Below are 22,424 nucleotides of genomic sequence, written 5' to 3'. Positions count from 1 at the left end.
TGGAAGCCCTTGAATAAGCCTTTCCTCCTCCATTTTGTCTGCTTTTTAAGTTTTGTATTCAGAGAATAATAGGTGAGGCCTTCTTTGGATAATTAAAACACATGTAAATTGAAATTCTCAGGTCAGTAATTAAATTGAGGAGCTCACTGGGTAATGTTTACTTTTTAGCTCCCAGATTATGTGTTCAGTTTCTCTTTAAGCTGCACTTTTCTTTTCCTTCCTTTCTTTTTTCAATCTCAGAGATTAAAGCAGCCTGAATTTTACACTAACATCTTATGAAAGCCACAGTGGTTTCAGTAAACAATGTGCTTTGATGTCTCCAACTTGAAATTCATATTTTGAGAGCCCTGATATATCTAATAGTATTTGGAATAAGATTTTAAGTCCCTAAGCCGGGGCCATTTGCAGAGACACATGCCCAGGAAAACTGGATGTTAGGATCCATCTCGCATCTTATCACTGCCTTACAACGAAACGCTTCCATTCTTCTCTGGGATGTTTGTGTGCTGTACGTGTCACACTGGTAACGTGTCCACACTTTTTGCCCGCTGTTCACAAAATTAAGAACTGTTAACCTTGGCTTGAGGCTTTGAGTGATTTATTTGGGTGGGGGAGTGGATAGTTAAGAAAAAGTTAAAGAAAAAAAGACTTTCCATGAATATATCATTTTCTGTAAAACTGTGGAACCATTTGAAGAGTCCTCTTTTGACTGTGAGAAATACCATTGTTAGGGATTTATGTCTTTAGGCTGAAATCTGTTGGTCCCATTAGTCTGTTTTTGGGTGCAGGTGCTGTGGCACCATTTTAAAAATATCTTGCCCCTTTAACCATATTCACAGGCTTCTGGGCAGTGAGAAGCTCCAATAAATATTAAAATATAAAAATAGATCTCAAGAATGACGTTTCCGTTAGAACCTCAAGACAAAGTTCCCTCTGTTCTTGCCTTGGAATCCCTTAGATCATACAGGCCATATGCCTCCAGCAGGGTCTCAGGAGCTCTTGTTTCTCTGGCGGTCACCTGTGTCTGTGATGTCATGAGTGGTTACCATGGAGGTAATTGTCATGATGTGGGAGATGTGTGAATTCAGGTGTGGAGAAATTCAGCAGCGAGAGATAGGTCTTTGAGAAAAAGACGCAAATCCCCTTTCATTCCAACTTCTTAGTAACAAAAGAATTGAAGGAGGAAAAAAAGTGGGGGGAGGAGATGTAAATATAATAACGGAAAATTATCATATTTTGAACAGCATGCTTTTTAGGCTTTGCATGGCATATTGAAAAGTTTTCTGTTTATTTATTTAATTATATTTTTCTCACAGAGTATGGTGTTAAAAATAACTTTCGTGTTCTTTCTTGGAGAAAAAAATGGCTTGTGATAGCAGACGAGAATATTATATTATGCAGTCCAAGTTCAACAGAGAAATCTTTTGAATGATATACCAGGAAGCTCAAAGGTGATATGTTTTTGCCCAATTGGGAGAAAAAAGAAAGACTGCTGCAATCTGCAAAACACTACAAGAGAGAGCCAATCTAACAATGCAGCCAGACTGGCTTGCTGCTGGCATTTGACAAGCTAGGAAAATGAGACTGCAGAAATCCACAGGGAATGATTTTCCCTTCCTGTTAATGAACAACCGTACATATCTTTCTTGGAATGAGGGGTGGTAGGGAGGAGGACAGGGGTGCTGCTGAGCAAGCGTTTTCAGGAAATGATCCAGAAACCCCTGCCTCGGGTTCGGGATAATCAATGTCATCACTGCTTGTTCCGAAGCTCTGTCTTTTCTGGGAAAGGACCTGGCAGGGCTGGCAGACTCAGGTAGTCAGTGTGGTGGCTGGTGAAAGACGGACCCTGTTGAGGCAAGTGCCGGGAGGCTGGGCACCCTCAAGCTTTGGATTCTGAGGAAGTGGCTTGAGTTCCAGTCCTAGATTTGCCTCTGTGAATTTTCTCTGACTTTCATCAAAGCCCTTAACTGCTCTGTCTCCTCATCCTATTAATTACATGAGACTTGTGAAAATGAATGTATTGGTATAAAATATCTATTTTTAGGCATGATACAAATGTAAGGGATGAGACTTTGTTATTTGAGGTTCCATGTCAGCACAGGACTTCCCAGGTGACTCAGTGGTAAAGAATTTGCCTGCCAATGCAGGTGACACAGGAGACATAGGTTCAGTTCCTGGGTTTGGAAGATCCCCTAGAGAAGGAAATGGCTACCCAATCCAGTATCCCTTCCTAAGAAATTTCATGGATAGAGGAGCCTGGTGAGCTACAGTCCACGGGGTCCCAAAGAGTGGACATGACTTAGCGACTGAACACACACCATGTCAGCACAAAGATATTTAGTTGTTTTCCTTGTCCAGCATCATCCTTCATAGACCTACAGATGCCAGAGGGTTCTTTGGTGAGCACTAATCCTGAAACCCCACTCTCCATGGCATTGCTTTGGGGAGAAAAAGATGTAATAGGATTCTCCAGAGAAACAGAACCAATAGGATCTCTGTCTCTCTCACACTCTCTCTCTTTTTCTCTTCAATTTTCTATGATCTATTTGTCCATCTATTTTTCTATCTAAAATGAGATTTATTATGAGAAATTGGCTCATGTCATTATGGAGGCTGAGACGTCTCATGATTTTCTGTCTGCAAGCTGGAGACCCAGAAAAGCCAGTGGTATAATTCAGTGTGAGTCTGAAGGCCTGAGAACCAGAGGAGCTGATGATTTAAATCTCAGTCTGAAAGCAGGAGAAGAGATGTGCTAGCTTAAGTAGTGAGGCAGGAGAAAGGGAGCGGATTTCTCCTCCTTCCACCTCTTGCTCTATTCATACACTCGATGAATGGGGTGATGTTTACCTGCTTTGAGGAGGGCAACCTACTTTACTGAGTTCACTGATTCTAGTGCTAATCACATCTGGAGATATCCTCACAGACACCCAGAAGTAACTTTTAATCTGGGCAACCCTGAGGACCATGCAAGTTGATGTGAAATTAACCATCACAGAGTGATGTCTCTAGGCAATGCTCAGTTACTACAGGGTCAAGTATAAACTCCTTAGCTTGGTGTTTGGTGTCTCTGTCCCCAAGGTGTTGCTGGACCATTAGTGGGGAAGACATGTAAAGGAGTGGCCACAAAGTGATACAAGGAGCCATATAGCAGCAGGAGTGAGTACAGAGGCCTGAGGGGTCACTATGAACCAGCGGAGACCTGCTCTCCTGGTGTGGGGGCAGGCACAGCTGGAGCAACTGGAGGGAGAAGGTGACCGTGAGTAGTGACATAACACAATCTCATTCATGTTCACATTTTCTATTACAATCTGGGTGCAGATGGCTCTGGAAACGTACATCTCCAGCCCAGACCCATCTATCATTTGTCTTTCCATGGGGAGGCCTCAAGGGCTCCCGAAACCCATTATGTCCTCAACTGACCTCAGGATCTTTTTACCCAATTTGGTCACCTTCCCATGTTCTGTCGTTCCAGATGGCACTGCCCATCCATCTGGTTGGCTATACTCAGGTTCGGTAAATTTATTTTCTCGGCTCACTCACCACTCCCAGCTCCCAGTCCAAGTTTACATCCGTATCACTTGCCTGAGAGGGATGCAATTCCCTCCTCACTGGGTCCGCACACCCACTCTGTGCCCCCATCCCCTTCTCTCCACAGCAGCTGGAGTGAGCATTTCGAAAGGCAAATCTGATTATGTCCCACGCTCCCTAACTCCCCTCCTCCCCTGCATAAAACCTCTTAATGCTGTCTCATTTCTCTCAGGATAAAGGCCCATATCCTCAGTAGAGCCTCTAAGACCCCTCATAAACTGACCCCTGGCGACTTCCCTGCTGCACCTTGGACCAGCAACTCCACCCCTGTCCTCAGCAGTACCAGCCTCCTTTCTGCTCCTCAGCAGCCCCAGGCCCAGGCAACTCCCTTGGCAGGAATCCACTCTTCTGTTGCTGCTGCCGCTCCCACCCGCTTTGCCTAAGTTGTCCCTTCTCATTTTTCAGATATCACTCAAATATCACTCCTTCAGGGGAACCTTCTCTGATCCCCCAGACTACTTCAGCCCTTCCACCGTGTATATTTCTGAACACATTTCCTTATCAAATATCAGTTTGTAACCATACATGTACTTTTGTGGTCATTTGATACATGTCTGTTTTCCCTGGAAGGTTGTAAGCTCTGGGATGCCTGGCTGGGTTTGCTCTCTGCCACAGTGCTGATACCCAGTGCACTGCCTTACAACTTCTGTTAATCATGCATTGGATGAGTGAATGCACGATGGTTGTTCATGAATGGAGGGCCACCCCATGGGAAGAAGTAGCCAGAGGTGAAACTGGGTCAGGATATTGTCGCCTAGGCACGGGGGTGCTGAGCAGCCTGGGACACAAGGATATGACAGCCCAAGAGCTGTGTATTAGAGGAGTAGCTCTGAGGGGGGATGTAGCATAGAGGCAGAAGATCTTAGAACCAGGGCAACACTTTCGGAAGCATCTGCTGAAGATGCCCTGCCCTGGGGCTGTGAGAGGAAAAATGGAGTGGAGGGGACAAACGCTTTTACTATTTCCCATTTCTGTTTTCCCCCTAAGGATGGAAACAGTGGATCAAGGGGTTTTACATGGTTTAACATTTTTAATCTGTCTGACCCCAAGGTCACTGATGTGGGGAAGAATGAGAGGGTTTTGAAACTGTTGGGGTAGTGGCAGTGTGGTAGAGTCATGAATCTGTGGGTCTTTCTCCTTTCCCAGGCAATTGTGGCCTGTGCAAGGTTAAGAGGAGTGGATACTCTTAGACTTGCTGCCCTGAGCTGATGCTGAATTGGTGTGTGAAGGGTGCAAAATCTAGGGAACCTCCTTTGGGGCTAAACATATCTGATCCCCGCCTTCCAGTCCTGATCTGAGAAGTCTATCAATGGAGGCCTGGCTTAACTGAGATTCTGGGTGTCTTAAAATGAAGGGTATTTTGAAATGGGTGAATTATGGAGGACAGAGTGGTCTTGGGACCACCAGGTCAGACCTGGGCTTGGGGCCACACCTCTTATTTGCTTATACTTTTCTTTCTTTTTTTGTTTGGCTGCACTGTGCAGCTTTCAGGATCTTAGTTCCCTGACCAGGGATTAAACCTGGGCCCCCAGCATTGGAAGCATAGAGTCCTAACCACTGGACCACCAGGGAAAGTAAAGTGAAAGTGTTAGTTGCTCAGTTGTGTCTGACTCTTTGCAACCCCATGGACTGTAGGCTACTAGGTTCCTCTTTCCATGGAACTCTCCAGGGAAGAATACTGAAGTGGTAGCCATTCCCTTCTCTAGGCAGATTCTTTACCATCAGAGCCACCAGGGAAGCCCCTGCTTATTATTTTTTGTGGTTCCTGTAGACCTGAATCACAACAACAGCACTAGGATTGTGTGGATTGTTCTACTGCTCTGTCACTGTTAGATAGAATACAAAACTAGATTATGCCACTAAGTTTTTAATTTTTAAAAATTTATGCCACTAAATTAAAAAAATTTTTTTTCCAACTTATTTGGCTGTGTCAGGTCTTAGATCTTCACTGTGTCATGCAGATCTTTCATTGTGGCATATGGACTCTTTAACTGTGGCTCGTGGGCATGTGGGATCTTAGTTCCCCTACCAGAGATTGAGCCCATGTCCCCTGCATTGCAAGATGGATTCTTAATCACTGGACCACCAGGGAAATCCTTATGCCAAGAAATTTTAACTTTTTATAAATGTTTTTTGTGGATCTAGCATTGCCTTTTACAGTGTGACCAATATATTAATAATAACACTGTTGTCTTAATAGTGTTCTTGGCTAATGTGTCATTTGATATTTTTTAACTACAAGCAGGGTTGCAACATTTGGTTGTACCAGTTTTGCATTGCCCAGTTCTGACTGGTGCCACTCCTATAGACCCCCACAGGATGGCATCCCCTGGAGGCGTGCATGGTAGCAAAGCTGACTGTGAAGCATGCAAGGCAGGCACTTGCCTTATTTTGCAGCTCAGAATGGTGACATGCCTTGTTAGTGTCACGTGACAAGTAAGTGTTGGTGCTGCACCTAGGGCTCAGCTTCTGCATCTAAATCCAGTCTTAATTTGGCCATGCCTTGTGGCCTCTTGACTGATCTGTGTTTGAGTAAATGAGTGAATGGGGAGTGATAAAGACTCCACCCAGGAGCCAAATGAGCACACAAAGTCCATGACTTGTTCTGAAGGTCCAGAGACCTGCCATCAGCAGAACCAGCTGCCCTAACCTCAGTCCATCTGCCTGGACCTCAACCATTTCCATGTGGACTTTGCCCACATGGTGGGCCCCAGATGACGTGACCTTGGGTGTCTTTCTGATCCCTTTCCTGAACCCCTTGCCTTTTCCTGGAACACAAGGCCACCCCTCCCCTGCCTGTGCTCATCTCTCAGGGCCTTTCTTCCAGTTGCCACTAGATTGTCCTCTCCCTTAAGGCATTCATTAGTAAAATGGAAGATTATAATTTCAAGGGAGGTGTAAAAAGATAAAACAGCCTTTCAAACACAAAGGAATTACTCTATTAGGGTGGAATTCCCGGCCAGCTGGGAGAGTCATGAACCTCTCTTTTACAAGGCAAAGCAGAAATGCCGATGAGGAAACTGAGAAACCACATAATACAGTTGAGGCAACTGAGGACTCAAGACTTAGTGGCTTGGCTGAGGCTAGAACCCAGAGGTTTTTCCATGCTACCCTGTTTGCTTGAGCCATTTTAAGTTGGGGTCTATTCCTCACGCCTTTTACACCTTACATGACTGAGGGCAGCCCTGCTTTCAGACCATCTCTGCCCCTTCAGTGTTTGGGGGACCAGTGTTGAGGGAATAGGGAGCTTGGTCAGCAGTGTCCTGGACTCTGGCATGACCCGAGGATCTAGGCTTTTAAATGCCATTATGAAATGCAGTCCGTCTAGAGCTCAGTGCCTCTTCCCATCAGACTAATGCAGCTGTGGTGAAGGGTGGGGTGGCGACTGGCTGCCTGGCAATCTCCCCTGGAGCCCAGGAGAGGGATTACCCTCACTCAGGCAGCCTCATCACCGTAATAAAAATGGGAGTTATGTTTATCGACTCATCAAGACTGCCCATTTAGACGATTACCCCATTTCCAATCCTATTTCTAAAGAAAAGAGGATTGCCAGACACTTCCTCCCACCCCCACCCCTGGCCAGACCAGTGTTTGTGGGTGATTTTGTGGGGGGACGTGTTGAAGGTAGGTACACAGCAGGCCGAGAGCTTTGCCCTCTTTGTCTTTCAGAGCTGGCAAGCCCCAGCGGGATGGCCAACCCCGAGAGACAGGAGAGCGGGAGAAACAGCCTGGCAGAGGCCCGGAGATGCCGGCTGGCGTCAGTGATTTCCTGCAGGAGATTCTGCCGGCCGAGTGCACATCACCCTTCTCTCGCCCCTCCATCTTCTCCCATGTGCTGTTCAAATAGACTAAAGCAACCCTGGGTCATGCTCATCCAAACAGTTGTTTAACCTCATCTGTGGCACCCAGGTAGGAGGCAGGATCATCCATTTGGAACAAGAGGGGGAGGAGATGAGATAGATCCCTGAGCACCTGGATTCTGCATTACAGAGCTTCTCTTTCCACACAGAGGAGCCTTTTGGGCCCTTGCTCAGAGATCATTGACTCTTACTTAACACACAGCTCTAATTAGCTTGGTAAAGTACTTTCTGGCACCTAAGCATATTGTTAGTGGAAGTGAAAGGTGGGGGAAAGACTATTACAGGCTGGAGTCAACTCTTAAGAGCTAGACAGAGGAGATGGGGTCTGTGGGGACGGCAGTGGCTGGGTTTCCTGCTCAAAGGGGGACGCTGGGCAACTGGCCCTGTAGGTCCTTTCCACCTTGTCAGTTCATGTCTCTGAATCTGGTTTGGCTGTGGTAGTGAGGGGCAGAGGAGGTGACGGTGACTCCAGTGGGGAGCTGGTATCCATCTGGAAAAGTGGGCTTGTATTTTGGGGAACTCTGAGTTTTGGTGCACAAAAGTAGTCACCCGCTTTTGCCGGTGATACTTGTCCCTCATGGTTATGATCTGCTTACCTATCTGTCACCCTGATCCCCAAGCATCCCTAGCATCCCACACAGTGCCTGTTGGAACTTAATAAATAATTGTTGAATAAGTGAGTGGTTATTCCAGACAATCCAGATAAAGCCTCTTAGCATAGTGCTCACCTTGTAAACACTAGATATCAGTAAATGCCTGCCTGCCTATTTCAACATAGAGAAAATAATCTTTCCTAGATCTGAGCAGCTACATTAAGTCTGTGCTTGCCTGACATCCCCACCACACACCCCTCCCTGGAGATGAGATTCTGGAGCAGTGGTCTCTGAGGATTCTCCAAGAGCCAGACGCCTGCGTCAGAGCATTGAGGGGGCCACTTAATGACAGAGATGTTGGGCTAAGTAGGCTACTCTCGGTCAATTTGAAAATTAAAAAGGCATCCTTCTCCCAATGGAGAAACTTCAAATTATGAACCCCTTGGCCCAAATTTCCATAATCAGACCCCCTGGTCCTTTGTTAGTGAGAGGACCCCACCTCACTCTCTTTTTGTGGCCCCACACAGCACATATGTAAATATGTTTACACCTTGTGTTGCTTGTCCTTGATGGCTAGTATACTGGTGTGTTTCTGTGTATGTTAATTTTTTCTTTTCACTTATCCAGTGTATTTGTGGCCCACCCCCCACCTTGCTGAGACCCTCAGAAAGGAGACACCTTGTACAGTGGTCCCAGGAGTCTCTGATCAGGCACAGGACTCATCACAATGTCTGTCATTTAATATCTCCTTGGCACCAGATGCTCCACCTACCTCACCTCTAATCCTCTCAATAATCCCACAAGTTAAGAATTATTACTCCCATATTATATATAAGGAAAGTAAAATTTGAGGTGCTTTAAAAAATTTCCCCAAGTTTGTTTGTAATAGAACCAGGCTTGGAGCTAAAGAGTGTGGACTTCAGAGTCTGAGCTCTGTTCCCTGGGGCTGGCTGCCCCTCCATGGCTCAGAAGTTTCTGAAGATAGAGTCAGCATCTCCCAAAGGCTTGTGCTCATCAGACTGGTTCTCAGGTCTACTCCTCCCTGTGTTTCCCCAGGTCCATGCTCTAGAGCGTGCCTGTAACAGTCTATGTCTGCACACCTGCAAGGGCCTCCTTCACAGATTCTTGGTCTCAGATAACCCACTGCAGCTAGGTCGCTCCCATTTGCTATTGCCCAGCTCAGAACTCACAAGAATGCCCATCTTCAGCTTTATATACTTTTTGGTCTGCTTCTAAGACTTTCTATTCTATTCCTTTCCCATATCTCACTTCATCTGAATTAACTACAGTCATCTGCATGACCACAATGAAGGCCATCCACATTTCCACACCACTATGGTGAATCTGTCCTTGGAGACCCCAAGCCTTCTCCCCACGCCTCAGATTCTCCCTTTCCTTTCAGATCCTGGGATAGGTTCCCTCTGAAAGGTATACTGACTGCTCACCTACCTCTCCTGAGCTCTCCACAGCACCGGGGTGCAAGGTATAAATTAGTACCCAATGCCCTTCTGACTTGTGAGTGATTATAAGGGTTCCTTCTCATTTCCAGTCCAGTTTCCCCATCTGAACTACAGTCTCCTTAGGAATGAAAACCTCTTTATTAAAATTTGTTGAGGTATAACATAAGGAGATCCAACCAGTCCATTCTGAAGGAGATCAGCCCTGGGATTTCTTTGGAAGGAATGATGCTGAAGCTGAGACTCCAGTACTTTGGCCACCTGATGCGAAGAGTTGACTCATTGGAAAAGACTTTGATGCTGGGAGGGATTGGGGGCAGGAGGAGAAGGGGATGACAGAGGATGAGATGGCTGGATGGCATCACTGACTCGATGGACATGAGTCTGGGTGAACTCCGGGAGTTGCTGATGGACAGGGAGGCCTGGCGTGCTGCGATTCATGGGGTCACAAAGAGTCGGACATGACTGAGCGACTGAACTGAACTGAACTGAATATATATTATAAAATCCATCTGCTTGAAACTTTTCAGTAAGTTTTGACAAATGTACATACCCATGTAACTTAACCATCACCACAGCCAAGGTGGAGAGCATTTCCAACACCCCAAAAGTCCTTCTGTGCCACTACGCAGTCTCTCCACCCCCTGACCCAGGTACCCACTTATTATTACAGGTTGGTTTTGCCTGTTTTTGAACTCTACATAAATTTAGTCACAAAGAGTGTATTCTTTTGTGGGTTTTTTTTTTGCTCAGCACAGTGTTTTAGAGATTTTTCCATATTGTGTGTATCAAGAGTTCATGACTTTTTGATGCTGATTAATATTCCACTGTATAGCTATACCACAACTTGTTTATAATTTCACATGTTGATTGATATTGGGATTGTTTCCAATTTTTGGCTGTTGTGAATATAGCAGCTATAAGTGTTCATGCACAAGTTTTAGTGTGGACATGTTTTTATTCTCTTGGGTGTATACCTGGGAGTGAAATTTCTAGGTCATCTAGTAAGTGCATGTTTAATTTTATTTTGAAACTGATAAATTATTTCCCAAAGTGATTACTCTATTTTACATGCCTACCAGTAGTATGAAAGTTCCAGTTGCTCCACAACCTCACCAAATACTTGGCATTGTCAGCCGTTTAAATTTTAATGACTATGTAGTCACATCTCATTATAGTTACAATTTGAATTTTCCTGATGATTTAAGATTTGAATACACTTTCATCTGCTTATTGATCATTCACATTTTTTGTGAAGTATCTATTGAAATTTTTACCTTTTAAAAATGTTTGATTGTCTTTTTAATTGTGAAGTTTTGAGGGCTCTTTCTATATTTTTATCTAAGTCCTATCAGGTTTATGTATTGTAAATATTTGCTCGCAGACTGTGGCTTGCTTTTCACTTTATTTTTACTAATTTTTATTGGAGTATAGTTGCTTTACAATGTTGTGTTAGTTTCTGCTGTACAGCAAAGTAAATCAGCTCTACATATATATATATAATATATATATATATATACATATATATATATATATATATCTCCCCTCTTTTTTGGATTTCCTTCCCATTTAGGTCACCACAGAGCATCAAGTACAGTTCCTGTGCTATATAGTAGGTTCTCATTAATCATCTATTTTATACATAATAGTCGGAGAAGGCAATGGCGCCCCACTCCAGTACTCTTGCCTGGAAAATCCCATGGATGGAAGGGCTTGGTAGGCTGCAGTCCATGGGGTTGCAAGGAGTCAGACACGACTGAGCAACTTCACTTTATTTTTTCACTTTCATGCAGTGGAGAAGGAAATGGCAACCCACTCCAGTGTTCTTGCCTGGAGAATCCCAGGGATGGGGGAGCCTGGTGGGCTGCCGTCTACGGGGTCGCACAGGGTCGGACACGACTTAAGTGGCTTAGCATAGCATACATAATAGTGTATGTAGATCAATCCCAATCTCCCAATTCATTTCACCCCTTTCCCTGATTGGTGTTCATATATTCGTTCTCTGTATCTGTGTCTCTATTTCTGCCTTGCAGATGTGTTCATCTGTATCATTTTTCTAGATTCCATGTATAAATGACATTACATGATGTTTGTTTTTCTCTTTCTGACTTACTTTTCTCTGTATGACAATCTCTAGGTACATCCACATTGGCTAATATTCCAATGTATATATGTACCACATCTTCTTTATCCATTCCTCTGCTGACGGATACTTAGGTTGCATGTCCTGGTTATTATAAATTGTGCTGCAATGAACATTGGGTGTGTGTATCTTTTTGAGTTATGGCTTTCTCCAGGTATATGCCCAGGAATGGGATTGCTGGGTCATGTTGTAGTTCTATGTTTAGATTGTTAAGGAACATCCATACAGTTCTCCATAGTGGCTGTACCAGTCTACACTTCTACCAATAGCGTAGGAGTGTTCACTTTTCTCCATACCCTCTCAAGCATTTATTGTTTATAGATTTTTTGACGATGGCCATTCTGACCAGTGTGAGGTGATACCTCATTATAGTTTTGATCTGCATTTCTCTAGTAATTAGTAATGTTTAGCATCATTTCATGTGTTTGTTGGTTAAGGTTAGGGTTGCACATGTTGTTCACTGTCTAAAGAAGTGTTTCATTCATTTTGCTCAGTATTATAAAGATGTATATTGCCATGGCTACTTGGCACCAGTTATTCCATCATGATCAAAAGCAGAGTTCTAGGAGCCACTTATAAATTTCTTTGGTTATCACAGAGTTAATAAGTGCTGAACACAAAACAGAGTTAGAGAAATTCTATGGGTCTGTCTATCTGGGAAGTTTTGCTGGTGTTTAAGGCTAGAAAATGATATTGGGACAGGGTTTCCTGAAGATTCAAAGCACCTGGTAAAGTCCAAAGCCCTGGACCTCCTCCTTTGGGAATAGGATGTCATTGCTACAAGGTGTTAGAGACCATGCTTTCTTTCCTCCATGAGCTCCCTGGTCACAGACTCAGTTGTTGTATCTAGGAACCATCATAAAGAGTCACACAAGGCCAAGTTAATGAGGAATGCAGTCACTTGCGACTCTTCAGGACTAAGCAGCAATTATGCAGTCTCTGAATTTATTGTATCTGCAGGTCACAAATGGCTCAGCAGTCCAACCTTTCTAGGTTAGTCAAGGGAGCTTCATAGCTGAGCCATTATATTCATCAGTTCAGTTCAGTTCAGTCACTCAGTCATGTCCGACTCTTTGCGACCCCATGAATCACAGTACGCCAGGCCTCCCTGTCCATCACCAACTCCCGGAGTTCATTCAGACTCACGTCCATCGAGTCAGTGATGCCATCCAGCCATCTCATCCTCTGTCGTCCCCTTCTCCTCCTGCCCCCAACCCCTCCCAGCATCAGTCTTTTCCAATAAGTCAACTCTTCGCATGAGGTGGCCAAAGTATTGGAGTTTCAGCTTTAGCATCATTCCCTCCAAAGAACACTCAGGACCGATCTCCTCCAGAATGGACTGGTTGGATCTCCTTGCAGTCCAAGGGACTCTCAAGAGTCTTCTCTAACACCACAGTTCAAAAGCATCAATTTTTCGGCACTCAGCTTTCTTCATAGTCCAACTCTCACATCCATTCATGACCACTGGAAAAACCATAGCCTTGACTAGATGGAACTTTGTTGGCAAAGTAATGTCTCTGCTTTCCAATATGCCATCTAGGTTGGTCATAATTTTCTTCCAAGGAGTAAGCGTCTTTTAATTTCATGGCTGCAGTCAACTATCTGCAGTGACTTTGGAGCCCAAAAAAATAAAGTCTGACACTGCCATGAAGTGATGGGACCAGATGCCATGATCTTCGTTTTCTGAATGTTGAGCTTTAAGCCAACTTTTCCACTCTCCACTTTCACTTTGATCAAGAGGCTTTTGAGTTCCTCTTCACTTTCTGCCATAAGGGTGGTCATCTGCATATCTGAGGTTATTGATATTTCTCCCGGCAATCTTGATTCCAGCTTGTGCTTCTTTCAGCCCAGCGTTTCTCATGATGTACTCTGCATATAAGTTAAATAAGCAGGGTGACAATGTACAGCCTTGACGTACTTCTTTTCCTATTTGGAATCAGTCTGTTGTTCCATGTCCAGTTCTAACTGTTGCTTCCTGACCTGCATACAGATTTCTCAAGAGGCAGGTCAAGTGGTCTGGTATTCCCATCTCTTTCAGAATTTTCCACAGTTTATTGTGATCCACACAGTCAAAAGCTTTGGCATAGTCAATAAAGCATAAATAGATGTTTTTCTGGACCTCTTTTGCTTTTTCAATGATCCAGAGGATGTTGCCGATTTGATCTCTGGTTCCTCTGCCTTTTCTAAAACCAACTTGAACATCTGGAAGTTCACGGTTTAGGTATTGCTGAAGCCTGGCTTGGAGAATTTTGAGCATTACTTTACTAGCGTGTGAGATGCATGCAATTGTGCAGTAGTTTGAGCATTCTTTGGCATTGCCTTTCTTTGGGATTGGAATGAAAACTGACCTTTTCCAGTCCTGTGGCCACTGCTGAGTTTTCCAAATTTGCTGGCATATTGAATGCAGCACTTTCACAGCATCATCTTTCAGGATTTGAAATAGCTCAACTGGAATTCCATCACCTCTACTAGCTTTGTTCATAGTGATGCTTTCTTTTTTTTTCTTTTTTCACTGATATTTTATTTATTTTATTTTTCTTTATTTTTTAATATAAATTTATTTTAATTGGGGTTAATTACTTTACAATATTGTATTGGTTTCACCATACATCAACATGAATCCACCACAAGTATACATGTGTTCCCCATCCTGAACCCCTCCCTCATCCCTCCCCATACCATCCCTCTGGGTCGTCCCAGTGCACCAGCCCCAAGCATCCAGTATCATGCATCGAACCTGGATTGGTGATTCATTTCATATATGATATTATACATGTTTCAATGCCATTCTCCCTAATCATCCCACCCTCTCCCACAGAGTCCAAAAGACTGTTCTATACATCTGTGTCTTTTTTGCTGTCTCACTTACAGGGTTATCATTACCATCTTTCTAAATTCCATATATATGTGTTAGTATACTGTATTGGTGTGTTTCTTTCTGGCTTACTTCATTCTGTATAATAGGCTCCAGTTTTACCACCTCATTAGAACTGATTCAAATGTATTCTTTTTAATGGCTGAGTAATACTCCATTGTGTATATGTACCACAGCTTTCTAAATAGACATTTCTCCAAAGAAGACATACAGATGGCTAACAAACACATGAAAAGATGCTCAACATCACTCATTATCAGAGAAATGCAAATCAGAACCACAATGAGGTACCATTTCACGCCAGTCAGAATGGCTGCTATCCAAAAGTCTACAAGCTGGAGAGGGTGTGGAGAAAAGGGAACCCTCTTACACTGTTGGTGGGAATGCAAACTAGTACAGCCACTATGGAGAACAGTGTGGAGATTCCTTAAAAAACTGGAAATAGAACTGCCTTGTGACCCAGCAATCCCACTGCTGGGCATACACACCAAGGAAACCAGAATTGAAAGAGACACGTGTACCCCAATGTTCATCGCAGTACTGTTTATAATAGCCAGGGCATGGAAGCAACCTAAATGTCCATCAGCAGATGAATGGATAAGAAAGCTGTGGTACATATACACAATGGAGGGTTACATGGTGATGCTTTCTAAGGCCCACTTGACTTCACATTCCAGGATGTCTGGCTCTAGGTGAGTGATCACACCATCGTGATTATCTGGGTCATGAAGATCTTTTTTGTACAGTTCTTCTGTGTATTCCTGCCACCTCTTCTTAATATCTTCTCCTTCTGTTAGGTCCATAGCATTTCTGTCCTTTATTGAGCCCATCTTTGCATGAAATGTTCCCTTGGTATCTCTAATTTTCTTGAAGAGATCTCTAGTCTTTCCCATTCTGTTGTTTTCATCTATTTCTTTGCATTGATCACTGATTATATTCATAGGAATAAACAAAATATTTTGGGGGATGAAATATTTTATCTGTAAAAGAATAGGGAAAACGAGGCCTGAGAGGTGGGAGATGACCGTCAAACCCAGGAAGACTTCCAAGCTGAAAATCAAAGAAGAAGGGGCAAGGCGGTACCATCATGATTTCCCTCATCTGCAGGAAAATGGTTCTTCCTGGATCCCAGTACTGCTGTTCTTTGGACTGGAGCCACTGCATCAACATTCCTGGGTCTCCAACTTGCCCATTCACCCTGTGGATCTTAGGACTTGTCAGCATCCAGAATTGTGTACACACACACACACACATACACACATAACCTATTGGTTCTATTTTTCTGGAGAATCCTGCCAAGGGCAGCTTAGGAACCACATGCTGTTTAGTCACTACGTCGTGTCCTACTCTTTGTGACCCCATGGACTATAGCCGGCCAGGCTCCTCTGTCCATGGGATTTCCCAGGCAAGAATACTGGAGTGGGTTGCTAGGAACCACATAGACCTTCCTAATTTTGAATCCCCACTCAGCTATTTATTAGCTGTATGATCTTGAACACGGAACTTCTTTTCTCCAAGCCCCAGAGTCCTCACCTATAACATGAGGATATTTCAATTAGAATTGTTAAGAAGGTCAAAAAGGGAAGGTAGAAAGGTCCAATTGCTAGATGTGCAGATATCTAGAGCTTTCTTCCAGCTATAGTTCTGTTCTTCTAGCTGCTAACCCACACAGGAGAGAAGATTCTTGGTAGGGGGAGAGTAGCAATGATACCCTGCAAGTCTCCCCTTTCCTAGTGCTTCTCAGGTAAGACAGGTGAGACTGGGGAAAGTGGCATTCACTAGCAACTTGAATTCACCTACAGAAAGCTTTTCAGGAAATTGTACCCAAGGATACTGTATTAGAGTTCTCCAAAACCAATAGGCTAAATATAGAGGTATGGAAAGAGATTTATGATGAGGAGTTGGCTCACACAATTATGAAGGCTGAGAAACCCCTGGTCTGCCATCTGCATGTTTACATAGGCCAGAACCACAGCCCTGCAGTCTTATGTTTCTCCCACAGCTATTTCTCCCAGCTCTTTCAAGCCTCCAGACTCTTCCAACCCTTCACTCCACCCCACAATCTCTGCTGAGCCCCACATCTACCTGTCTACCTTGTGTCGTCACTTGGCTGTCCCTGGGCACCTCAGACACGGCAAATTTTCAAACCTCCTCCACTTCCTGTGTTTCCTGTCTCCAGAAATGACATCACTGTCCCCACAGTTGCCCCCAAATTCAGGTTTTACCTTTGTTTTCTCCCACTCCTTTACCACTCCTTCCCTTATCCAAACAGTTACCCACAATGATGTATTTCTTGGGCACTTAGTACATCGTAGGCACTGCTCCAAGCATGTTGTGTCCTATTATTTTATTATCTTGTTTAATCCTGCAGCCCTCCCCAAATGGTACAGATTCTCACCATCCCCATTTTACTATGGAGGAAACCGAAGCCAGGAGAGTGTAAATGAGCCACCTGCCTGTGAATGGTAGAACCAGAATCGAAACTGAGCAGCCTGTCTCCCGAATTTGTTCTCTTAGTCATTACAACAGAGTGGCTCCCAGCCTAGAGGGAGAGACAGGCAGTGAACCAAGAATTCTACAAATAATTATTTCATTACCATGGCGATAAATGCTGTAATGGAGACGTGTAAGGAGCTCTGTTTAAGATGGCTGGGAGGCTCAGTTGGGGAAGGGAAGGAGAATGCTTCCCTGAAGAAGTCTCCTTTACACTGAGCCCTGTAGGGTCCCATTCATGACATCATCGAGCAGGGGGCATGTTGAGGGGGGACAAGATGCCCCTCCTGGACCCAGAGCTATCAGGCTGTTGCCATCCCCTCTCCACAAATGGCCAGCCAGTGGTTTCCTTTAATGTGCAGTGTGATCTGGACCCCTTTAACTTGATGCTTTCCCCAAAATTGGCTGTCAGGAAATTGCTTTGATTGCCCTCCTCTGGCTTTAGCTAAGGATTGGCCAGATAGTCAACATTTTAGGCTGTGAGGGCCGATTGGTCTGTTGCAACTATTTAGCTGTATGGCAGTGGTACAAAAACAGCCTTAGATGATATATACATGAATGAGTGTGGCTATAAACTAATTGCCATAAAATTTTATTTACAGACACTGAAATGTGACCTTCATACTCTCTTTACCTATCATGAAATATTATTCTCCTTTTTATTTTTCAACCACTTAAAAATGTAAGGGTAAAGAATCCGCCTGCAATGCGGGAGACCTGTTCAATCCCTGGGGTTGGGAAGATCCCCTGGAGAAGGAAATGGCTACCCACTCCAGTATTCTGGCCTGGAGAATTTCATGGACTGTATAGTCCATGGGGTCGCAAAGAGTCGGACATGACTGAGAGACTTTCACTTTTAGAAATGTAAACGCCATTCTTAGCTCAAGGGCTGGCATATTGAGAATAAATGAGGGACTGGATTTGGGGCCTGCAGTTTGCCAGCGCTGCCCTAGACTGTATTTCCCACCACCATCCTGACATCACTCTCCCCTGCCTGCTCCATAAGCCCCGCAAATTAAGATCTCCAAAACTCAAGCTCATCACCCCAGTGAAATCAGCTCCTTCTCATGATAATCTGATTTCTGTTAAGAACCTGGGATGTCTATTCCTCAGGGGATATTGGGACAGGAAAAAAAGGCACAGGTAGCACTGTTCTAGCCATACTAGACTGCTGGGTGTTTTTGTTTTTAATATTTTATTTTGTATTGGAGTATAACCAATTAACAATGTGATAGTTTCAGGTGAACAGCAAATGGACTCAGCCATACATATAATGTATCCATTCTCCCCCAAACTCCCCTCCCCTCCCATCCAGGCTGCCACATTAACACTACAGGCTGGGCTGTTTTAACGTCTCAAACCTGCTGAGCACATTCCTGCATTTGCTCAGCATCCGCCCCGCCTATCTCCTCCTCTTCACCGCCAAACTTCTCCTAAGACTTGTGTCTACTCCCTGTGGCTGTTTCATCACCTCCCACTCCTCACCCCCTCCAATCTGGCTTCCACCCCATTGCTTCACAAAAACAGCTCCCACAAAGGTCACTGATGACCTCAGTGCTGCTAAATCCAAAGGACATTCTTCAGTTCTCATCTTACTTGCCACTGACACCATTGACCACCCTTTCCTTCTAGAAATACTCTCTCTGATTGCCCTTTCTCTTTCTCCTTTGTACGCCTTCCTTCTGCTACCTGGCCCTGACCTGTTGTGTTGAAATTTCTGAAGACTAAATCCAGGGCCTCTTCATCTTCTCCTTGGAGTTACCCTCCTGGGGTAGATCATGCATCTATAGCTCCTGTCCCAACCTCTCTCCTGAACTGCAGCCCATCTATCCAGCTTTCTGCCAAACATCTCTCAGTTGTCTTGTGCTGTGCTTAGTCGCTCAGTCATGTCCAACTCTTTGCAACCCTTTGGACTGTAGCCCACCAGGCTCCTCTGTCCATGGGATTTTGCAGGCAAGAATACTGGAGTGGGTTGCCATTTCCTTTCTCCAGGGGATCTTCCTGACCCAAGGATTGAACCCAAGTTTCCTTTGTCTTCTGTATTGCAGGTGGATTCTTTACCCTCTGAGCCATCAAGCCTCAGATGTCTTAAAGCACCTCAAAAATCATCCACTTATCCAACTGTCCACTCAGTAAATGGCTACTGAGCGTTTGCTGTCTGTCAGACACCATACTGCTTGCCAAGGACACAATGTTGAGTAAAAAAAGACAGAGTCCTGTCCTTGGGGGACTTAACAGTCTACTTGGGAAAATACATATTGACCCCACCTGCACACCTCAGGCTCCTCACAGCTAGTCTCTCTACCACGCTCTGCCCTACCTAGGATCAGCGTTTCCATTTGTCCAGGTCTAAAAACCAGAAGTAACTTTGACACCTCCCTCTCTCATACCAAAGCCCCACAGCCTACCTTCCTGTCCTGTTGACTTAGCCTTACATGTCTCCTGAGGTCATTTCTCCCAATCCCCACTGCCAGGCTCCTCTGTCCATGGGATTGTCTAGGCAAGAATACTGGAGTGGGTTTTCATTTCATCCTCCAGGGGATCTTCCCAACCCAGGGATCGAACCCATGTCTCCTGCATCTCTTGCATTGGCAGGCAGATTCTCTACCACTGAGCCACCAGGGAAGCCCCCAGTCTTCACATTTCAGCCAAACAATCTGTCTAAAATAAAACTCTCACCATGCCACCTCTTGCCTCCCCCCACCCATATAATGGCACCAATTAAAATATTTCTAAGGCTGTTTCTAATTAAAGTAGTCTAAGAATATTTCCTAGAGTAAAGGTTGGGAGCTTCTCATCAAGCCTCCAAGACTCCCATGCCTTGCTCTTCCCTCTGGCCTCATCTCCGCACACTGATCATCCCATGTTACACCCTCCAGCCTTCCTGGACTGTTTCAACCTGTTCTCACTGCTTCTTTCCCACTGTGAAATGTGCCACTTCCTCAGTTGGGAATGCTGCCATCCTCTCTCTGCCTGGGTGTCTCCAACTCTCCCCCTACCCTTAACCCATAGGATTTCAATTCCACTGATCACTTCACAGTCAAAGCCTTCCATAATTTCTCTGCCGTGGTCAAATGTTCCTGTTAGAGCCTTAGACTCTAACAGAGCCAGAACCTTGGACCACCCCTCATGACAATATTACACTGCAGTTTACATCTGAAGGTTTTATGCTTTCATCAATATTTGCCTCCCGAGGAGCTCCCAAGGGTAGGGATTCTGTCTCTTCTTACTCAAAATTCTGCCATCAACAGCCAGCACAGTACCTGGCAGAAAGTGCCCAGTGTTGTTGTCGTTCAGTCACTCAGTTGTGTCTGACTCTGCGACCCCATGAACTGCAGCATGCCAGCCTCCTCTGTCCTCCCCTATCTCCCAGACTTTGCTCAAACTCATGTCCATTGAGTCAGTGATGCCATCCAACCATTTCAACCTCTGTTGCCTCCTTCTCCTCCTGCCCTCAGTATTTCCCAGCATCAGGGTCTTTTCCAGTGAGTCAGCTCTTCTCATCAGGTGGTCAAAGTATTGGAGCTTCAGTTTCAGGGTCAGTCCTTCCAGTGAATATTCAGGGTTGATTTCCTTTAGGATTGACTGGTTGATCTTCTTCCCATCCAAGGGACTCTGAAGAAACTTCTCCAGCACCACAGTTTGAAAGCATCAACTCTTCGGTGCTCAGCCTTCTTTATGGTCCAACTCACATTCATATATGACTATGGATAAACCACAGCTTTGACTATATACACCTTTGTTAGCAAAGTGATGCTTTTTATTACACTAAGTTTGTCATAGCTTTCCTTCTCAGGAGCAAGTGTCTTTTAATTTCATGGCTGCAGTCACCATCTGAAGTGATTTTAGAGCCCAGGAAAATAAAATCTGTCACTGTTTCCAGTTTTCCCCTTTCTATTTGCTTTGAAAGTGCCCAGTAAATATTTGTTAATTGCATGGATAGTCGGATGGTTGGATGGATGGATAGATGGGTGATAGGTGGATGAATGAATGATCTTACCATGCCTGAAGCTTTTTACCTATCCATCCTTCAAGGTCAGGTCAAATGCCACCTCCTGCAGAAAGCTTTCCTTGATATTCTTGGTGTAAATTCACCTCCCTCCTGTTTATAGGTATGTGTGTAACTCTGCTACAGTTATTGATTGCCTTTTACCTGGTATTACTGTGCTCACAGCTGTTGTCCCTCATGGTCTGGATGTTTCCAGAGATCTAGGACCAAACTTGCTCATCTTTGCATCTCTCACTTGGCATGGTGCCTTGGACATGAGAGAAGCTCAATAAATACTCGGGGAATTGATTTCTTTCAGGTTATTCTAACTCTGACAATGATCCATCCTTGAAACATGATGTCGTAACCACAGAGAGAGGCCAAGAAGGGAAACTCTGCCACTTCCACCCTTGTCATTTCACAGCTCCTCTTTCCCTGGAAGTTACTAGTCACCCAAAAGTCTTCTCTTTCCCAAGCTCACGTCAAGATGTATTGTAAGATTTCTGTCCTAGCTCACTATTACTTTTCTGAGTTGTTAGTGGTTCAGCAAGTCTATTAATAAGTTTCTTCACTGCCTAGGGAACCATTTTATCCTGCCTGCTGGTTTATTACATTTAATTTTTCTAGGAATTTCCTTACCTGTGTTTTTTTTTTAATCAACATCTGTGTTTACATGGTCTTAATCACTTCCTAACTGTATATATCTATCCCGCTCCCTTAAATTTTCTTGCTAAAGTCTGATGACTGAAATAGAAAATCAGTAGCTCAGCTTTATTTCTTCCACTGTGATGAAAAGTGAAAGTCACTCAGTCGTGTCAGACTCTTTGTAACCCCATGGACTCTACGTCCATGGCATTCTCCAGGCCAGAATACTGAAGTGGGTAGCTGTTCTCTTCTCCAGGGGATCTTCCCAATCTAGGGATTGAACCCAGGTCTCCTGCATTGCAGGCAGATTCTTTACCAGCTGAGCCACCAGGGAAGCCCATTGTGATGACAAAGTGTTATTAAAAGTTGGAATAGCTCATATGGTGTGCCTGTCCTTGAAGTTATAACTTTATTAAAAAATTTTTAAGCACAGTATTTAGCACTTTTAGTGTTTGGGGATCCCAATTAAATTCACTTATAACCTATCCCTACTTGGTTTCTGTTCTGTTCAGTTCTTTCATATGAACCATGAGCTCTAATTTGTCTGGCATTTTTGGAGAGTAGGGTGTTTGTTTAACTGAACATTCTGGTGAGTTAAGCTCCCGTAATTGGTATGTATGGACCCTCAGTTTTTATAACATTAAAAGCATGGTAAAATTTCCTTCGCTGTATTGCTACACTAGTTATTTAAAACACAAATGATGCTTTTGTCATGCCAGATACTGTCTCAAGGGCTTCACACTTGTTTCTTCATTTAATCCTCTGAACTGCTTGGATGAGGA

The 22,424-nt window shown here is 44.3% G+C and overlaps 1 non-coding gene across 1 annotated transcript; it reads right to left on the bottom strand.

Moving 5' to 3' along the window:
• Positions 1–5,087: 5,087 nt before the first annotated feature.
• On the bottom strand, positions 5,088–5,160 carry TRNAW-CCA (transfer RNA tryptophan (anticodon CCA)). The gene has a single exon. It is a non-coding gene; the product is annotated as a tRNA-Trp (tRNA).
• Between the last annotated feature and the right edge of the window lie 17,264 nt (positions 5,161–22,424).

This window comes from Bos mutus, chromosome 18, assembly GCF_027580195.1.
Source record: "Bos mutus isolate GX-2022 chromosome 18, NWIPB_WYAK_1.1, whole genome shotgun sequence".
In the NCBI taxonomy this organism is placed as follows: domain Eukaryota; kingdom Metazoa; phylum Chordata; class Mammalia; order Artiodactyla; family Bovidae; genus Bos; species Bos mutus.
This window is presented reverse-complemented; position numbering and strand designations above follow the sequence as displayed.